Source organism: Porites lutea, chromosome 11, assembly GCF_958299795.1.
Source record: "Porites lutea chromosome 11, jaPorLute2.1, whole genome shotgun sequence".
Lineage (NCBI taxonomy): Eukaryota > Metazoa > Cnidaria > Anthozoa > Scleractinia > Poritidae > Porites > Porites lutea.
This window is the reverse complement of record NC_133211.1, coordinates 27,851,462-27,858,606: the sequence shown is the minus strand read 5'-3', so window position 1 is coordinate 27,858,606 and position 7,145 is coordinate 27,851,462.

Genomic DNA, 7,145 nt, shown 5'->3' with positions numbered 1-7,145 from the left:
AAACAAGAATTTAAAACTAAATAAAAAAATCAGATTCGTTGCGACGATTTTCTCTTTGATGGGAGCTCTGGAAAGAGAACTTTAAGCTAGCGTAGTCGTGACAACAAGCAGAAAAGGATGCTTTTGGGAGGACGGGTGATGTAAAAATAAATAAAATGAAACTCTTTTTTGCCATGTTCCGGCGCGAGATTGAAAAAGCGATATTTACAACGTAAAATTGGAAGAGCAAAAGCTAGATGATTAACGTGAGCGTAAAAAATGAATATAAACACGTTTTAAGCGCTGCTATGTTTATGAAAGACATGCAAAGCCGAACAAAGTTGGAGGAAAACATATCCCCATTAAAGGACTGAATTTTGGTCACTTACCGAAAAGACTTGTAAAAGACCACTCCCCCATAGTAGCAATATTGTAATAAATAAATGGTCCTCTTTCTTAGAGTATTTTGAAGTACAGTTATTACTCACACGGACGGGCAACAGATCAAACAGCCTTGATTTATTATACTGATTGTTGTATAAACATCTTTTAAGCAACTGAACCAATCATTGCGATGTTATTGAATAGGGTGCTTATCTGGAAACAATTGCTGCGCACAGGGCTAAGCAGCACAATCACGTGTTATACGGGTGGTTTGATTCTAATGTCCCGTGCATCCATTAAGTTTGGCAGTAGATTCTTACGTCAGTGTTACGTAGGCTTTACGTTATCCGTGAACCCTTGCGGGTAAACCAGTTCAGACCAGTGAAGTCTTGTGGAGTTTAAACTAGTTTAAGTAGTAACTGACTTGCGCTTTTTAGAAAAGATTCCACGCAGCTCAGATTGATTCGAGCATTACTCTCAAAGAAACGGTTTTAAATTTTTGAGAAATGGCGATTCTCAAATTCTCAAAAATTCAAAAACTTGCTCAATGAGCGCCGCATAGCTCCTATTAAGACAAACAGACACAAAACAAAACCAATGTTAATCACAGTTCAGTGTTATTTCGAATCTCATCAAAGAGCTGCTGAGCTTGTAGAACATATTTACCATACTATGTTTTAGTTCAAATTGATCTAAGGGGCGCATCTGGAGTCTGGCGTTGGCTGTCAGCAAGAGAGCATCAGTGGGTTTTTTCTTCAGCTTCACTGTCCTGTCATTTATTTTTGACCCTATTTTTTTAGTATTTCCATTTTCTTTCAAATAACTTAGATTGCGTTCCAGTCCCTTTTTATTACAACCAGTCCTTCGGATAGTGATTCAGTTATCGAAATTGCCGGTAAATTTGGACTCCATATATGTGTGTCTTAAACAAAAGAGGCAAGGCTGATTTTACGGTCGGGAATATATATATATATTTTTAACAACCTGTATTCTGGGTAGAACGTATTTCGTAGAGCGCCCAATTCATTTAATTGAAGAGCATTCACCGACTATTAATAATCACAGGAGTTCAGGCTTCGTGAGTAATTATTGATCGTTTATTGCGACAGTGCTGTTTAGTACGGTCCGAAATTGTAGGGTGTTACTAAAACGAAGACCCAAAAACGAAGACCTAAGACCTAAGACCCCTTGGACTAAAACGAAGACCCTATGGACTAAAACGAAGACCCTATGGACTAACACGGGACGAAAAAACGGATTTACCGAACGTCAAAGGTGAAGTCAAACGCGCGATAAAGGCCACCTTTGCACACCTTTGTACAACTTTGACGCGCGACAAATGTTTACATTTGCCCGCGGTCAAAGGCGCGTCTTCAGGCGATAAAGGCCGTTTTTGTCACGCCTTTAACCCCTACCTTTGACGCGCGTCAAAGGTATATTTCATTAGCATTTGTACCCCTATCAAAGGCGTCGTCAAATATGTCTGAGATTCAGGCCAAAGGTGTGACAAAAGCGCGGCAAAGTTATGTCTGTGATTAAAGTCAAAGGCTTGTGAAAAGTGTCGTCAAAAGTGTCTGAGCCTCAGGTCAAATGTGTGACAAAGTTGTCGTCAAATGCGTGTGAGATTTAAGTCAAAGGTTTAACAAAGGTGTTGCCAAATATGTTTGTTTTTTTTCCTCCCCTCGCATCGCGCCTCTCGCTCGTCTCGCGCTTCGCGTGAATTCCTCGTTCTCCTCGCGTTTCGCGCGAATGCCGCGTTATTGCCTCGCTAGTCATAAGCGCTTGATATACAGGCTAGAATCCAACTTGAGATTTTCAGTCAAATTCAATTGCGAACTGGATACCGTTTAAAAAGGTGGACAGATAAGAGACTGAGTTCTTAATCTTGTACTTTATTGTCCTAAAACCTCACTAGATGATTAGAAAGCTGAATAATTCCGATTAAAACTTTTTTAAACGCATAAAAATGGTTTTTTAAAACATTTTCACGATTTATTGTCTAAAGTACTCAATGCAGTTTGTCAATGGACAATCATAATGACTGCCGCAAATTTTTGAAGCACTATAAATGTTCCAGATTCACGCTGTTGTCACGGACGGCAACCTGCAAAATAGTTTAAAACACTCTTTCACGGAAGCCAGTGCTAAAATCATGGTAAGTAAGAAATGTTCTTGATCAGGAGCCTATCTGTCTTGATGTTATCTTTGCGAAGATTTTCATTCTAGAGTGCTTTTGACTCTTGATGTAAGTGAAAGACAAACGCCATGTATCTAACTTCAATCTTCCTCTGTTGTGTGCTTTTTTTTTCCCACTGGAGACTTATCACTTTGCCTTGCTTCTTTTATCTGTGAAATAATTGTAAAAAAAAATATAGAAATTTGAGATAAGAAGCTCAGTCATAGTGTTTTAAATAAATTTTTTGGCCCCATTGCCTTTTTACTATCGCTACTTTTCTTCAGAAAATTCCCCTTTCTCTTTACCTTTATCAAAACTTAAAGACCCTGTTAAAAATGTGTAGCGAACCTAATGCTTTTGAATGGAAACATTACATTTCGTGTACATGTATTGTCATTAAGTTCGTCACCTGTGAAATTTGATGTTTGAATCGAGCCTTATTATCACATAATAAAGTCCAGGAAAATTCAATCAAAATTTCCCTCTATGCCCAAAGCTTAAAATTAAACTAAAGAAACACTTTATATTATACCTAGCCTGCATAACAAGCGTTTCCAATCGAGTTATTGCGCGAGTTAGCCCCTCCCGGCCCCTCCTTCCTCTTTTTTTGCCCTGTTGCACAAAACTCGCGCGGAAAAGCTTGCTACGCGGCTGTTTTTCTACCTTTTTAACCCCCAAAGTTATTGTCCAGTAACAATAATGAAGGGACAGCTCGGTATGTTTGAATGATTGTTATTAAATGTTGAAACATACCCAGCTGCCACCGTAGTGGTAAAAAAATCAATGGAATATTCTAAAAATTAATTATGCAGCATGAGCCCCATTACGTATAGAACCCAGAAAAATCAATAGAAAGAGATACTCACGTTCGCAAAACATCCGAAGTCTTCAAATAATCACACCTCTTTGTTTGATAAACTGCACTGAATCCTGTTCAAATAAGCTTATGTACTTGCTTCAGTAATATGCCCATCAAAGTCTGGTACAGACATTTTTATTGAAGTACACTGTCAATGAAAAAAGATATATGTAAGTCTTATATTATTTCATTACCTGAGTAGTTCTCGTAGATAAATATAAACTGTTAGAAAAACCAGAGTTGGTTAATCTTGATTTTAGTAGGTTCTCGCATGAAGTTTTGAGTTGAATTGCGTTGTAAAATATAAGCCAGGCATTACTTTTACAGAAATGCATTAACCCTATTAAGAAAAAGGGCTTGATCTAATGTAAACTCTACTGTGATACAGAAAGATTTTTATAGTTTACTGAACCAGATTTAACGATCAGAAAAGCTCCCAAGCACGATATACACGCCTGTTCGGAGTTGGTTTCTGTAAGCTTAACATAGTAAAACAACTATGCAGTTTGAAGAAGAACTATTGCATGCACACATAGAAAAGAATGACACGTACCTTTTGAACAAGTTTGTAGTCTAAACTCTATCAGAGATAAGGGCGAAAATATTTGTTAAAAAAAAGCTGGACTGCCTCGTACAAAAAAGCAGCTTTTGTTTTCTTCAGATCTGCGTAGTTTGTTTGTTTGCGCGGGCGGAGAGAATTTGCAGCCGCGATAATTTCGCGCCAAAAACAGGGTGTCTTGCTTGGGTTCAGTCTTCCATCGTCCAGTTGTTGAGTCATTGTTTTGTGTCGCTATCATTTATTCATCGTATATTAATCGTTCAAGGGGAAAATGATCCACTCAAGATAAGACAAAAACAAAACTCACTTAATTCACCTCGAAAAAGTACATATTCCAGAACATTTTCAAAAATAATTATAAACACCAATTACAATGATTACCAGCCAGTGTTCGGTATTGTCGTATAAATATCTTTAAAACAGTATTCAAATACAGCTTCTTAATTTCCTTTCTTAAAATCAGTTTCGACATAAGTGTTTGTAGAAGTAATTCATTGCATATTTGCTCTCACCCTTGACACCATTCAAAAGTGTTGTAAAAGTGTAGCGGTCGTATTTGACTTCATTTTTGACTAGTATCAAAGGTGTGGTCACAGCCACTACTCTTTTGACTTTATCTTTGACGTGCGTCAAAGGTAAAGTCAAAGTTACCAGCATATTTGACAACGCCTTTGATAAGGGTTAAAGGAATAGCAAAGCATTGATGCATTTGACTTGATCTTTGACGCACGTCAAAGGAGAAGTCAAAGTTGTTACCAATTTGACTTCACCTTTACCGAGGTCAAAGGAGTAAGCACAGAGGTTATATATTTGGCGACATCTTTGACGCGCGTCAAAGGTGACGTCAAAGCCAATACCATATTTGATTTAACTTTTGACGCGTGTCAAAAGTGTCGTAAATCCAATTTTTCGTCCCGTGTAAAACGAAGACCCTATGAACTAAAACGAAGACCCCTTGGACTAAAACGAAGACCCCTTGGACTAAAACGAAGACCCCATGGACTAAAACGAAGACCTCATGGACTAAAACGACTGATGCTAACCGCTGAGGGCAATGCCTGCAATGCCCGCTCCCGTTATTTGTTACGGCGATTTGGGAATGTTGTGGAATTTCCTCTGCAGTATTTAGTTGTGATAGTTAAGTCTATCACTTACCTTTCCTTCAGGTTTCTTCGCGGAAAACATTTTGCATGTTTTAAACCTCTTTGGAAGTGTTTACGGTGAAGATGACGTCAGTTTTATTTAAATCAAAGCTTTTTGCAGGGTGAAGGTGAGAGTGCCCTCGTGGCCTAGTGGTAAAACCATAATGTTGGAACAAAGATCCTAGGTTCGAGTCTCGTCGAACATGCGATTTTTTTCCTTGTCTTTTTCCTTCTTTTTCTTTTTTTATTATTATTATTTTTTTATCACAGTTATCAGAAAAACAACTGTTTAAGCCGTAAAGATTAGTCATTTTTTAACAATAGAGGATAGAATATCGTGACAGCGTATGACAGGGATATAAATAAAACAAATAAAACCCGGCATAAAGACAAATGAACCTCGCTTAAATGAAACTCGAAATGTAAACCTGTACTCGAGTAATGTTCTAGATCGAAGGCTTTCTTTCCCCTATTGATGAGGTAAAAAGTAATAAAAAGAGCGCGAGGTACCTCTGTCCTTGAATTCGTCAATGAGGAATTCCCTCCCTGTACTACGTGTTGTCACTGCTTTGTTTTTTAAATGCATTGATACAATTCTTCGATATTTTAGAAAGCTGGAGCGCGCGGTTATATTTTCTTAACTCATTACACCCGGGATGACACCCAAATCATCCGACAATGAATTTTGAACCATAAAATATCAGAAAGCGAATGGACCTCCTCCTCCCTCAAACCCCAACTACGCGCCCATAACACGTTTGGCGGAAGTCTTCAAGACAAATCCTGTCAAAAGCCTTCTTGATTGTCTAGGCCTCCCATTAACACGCTAATGACCTTTGGGCTTGTCACGCCAATCGCATTATAGCCACACGCGCATTATAACCACACAACACAAGAGGGCCCTCTCGCCTTCACCCTGCAAGAAGTTTTGATTTAAATAAACTGACGTCATCTTCACCGTAAACACTTCCAAAGAGGTTTAAAACATGCAAAGAAACCTGATGGAAAGGTAAGTGATAGACTTGACTATCACAGAGGAAATTCCACAACATTCCCAAATTGCCGTAACAAATTACGGGAGCGGGCATTGCCCTCAGCGGTTAGCATCAGTCGTTTTAGTCCATGGGGTCTTTGTTTTAGTCCAAGGGGTCTTCGTTTTAGTCCATAGGGTCTTCGTTTTAGTCCATAGGGTCTTCGTTTTAGTCCATAGGGTCTTCGTTTTAGTCCATAGGGTCTTCGTTTTAGTCCATAGGGTCTTCGTTTTAGTCCATAGGGTCTTCGTTTTAGTCCATAGGGTCTTCGTTTTAGTCCAAGGGGTCTTCGTTTTAGTCCATGGGGTCTTCGTTTTAGTCCATAGGGTCTTCGTTTTAGTCCATGGGGTCTTCGTTTTAGTCCATAGGGTCTTCGTTTTAGTCCATAGGGTCTTCGTTTTAGTCCATGGGGTCTTCGTTTTAGTCCATAGGGTCTTCGTTTTAGTCCATAGGGTCTTCGTTTTAGTCCAAGGGGTCTTCGTTTTAGTCCATAGGGTCTTCGTTTTAGTCCATAGGGTCTTCGTTTTAGTCCATAGGGTCTTCGTTTTAGTCCATAGGGTCTTCGTTTTAGTCCATGGGGTCTTCGTTTTAGTCCATAGGGTCTTCGTTTTAGTCCAAGGGGTCTTAGATCTTAGGTCTTCGTTTTTGGGTCTTCGTTTTAGTAACACCCGAAATTGTATGACCACACTCATCAGGCAACTTCAACGATTGACCGTTAAAATTAAAAGCTGGCAGTAAAATATAGGGATGCGTTAAGAGATAGTATCTAGGTAACAGATGGATTGTGTCTTAGTTACGTTACTCTAGAGTTCTGAAGTACATATCTGTTTCTTTGGGGGCGTGAACTCGCTAGTTCGTTTCGCCTGTTTAGGCTACAAAGCTCTAACGAGTTCATATATATTTTTACCAATATTTCGGAAGGCACGGCCTTCCATTGGCCTTCCTTCTTCAGGGTCTTGCATTCAATGTGTCGTGCAGTTTTCATTCTCACCCCTCCTCCCTATACAATTAATGT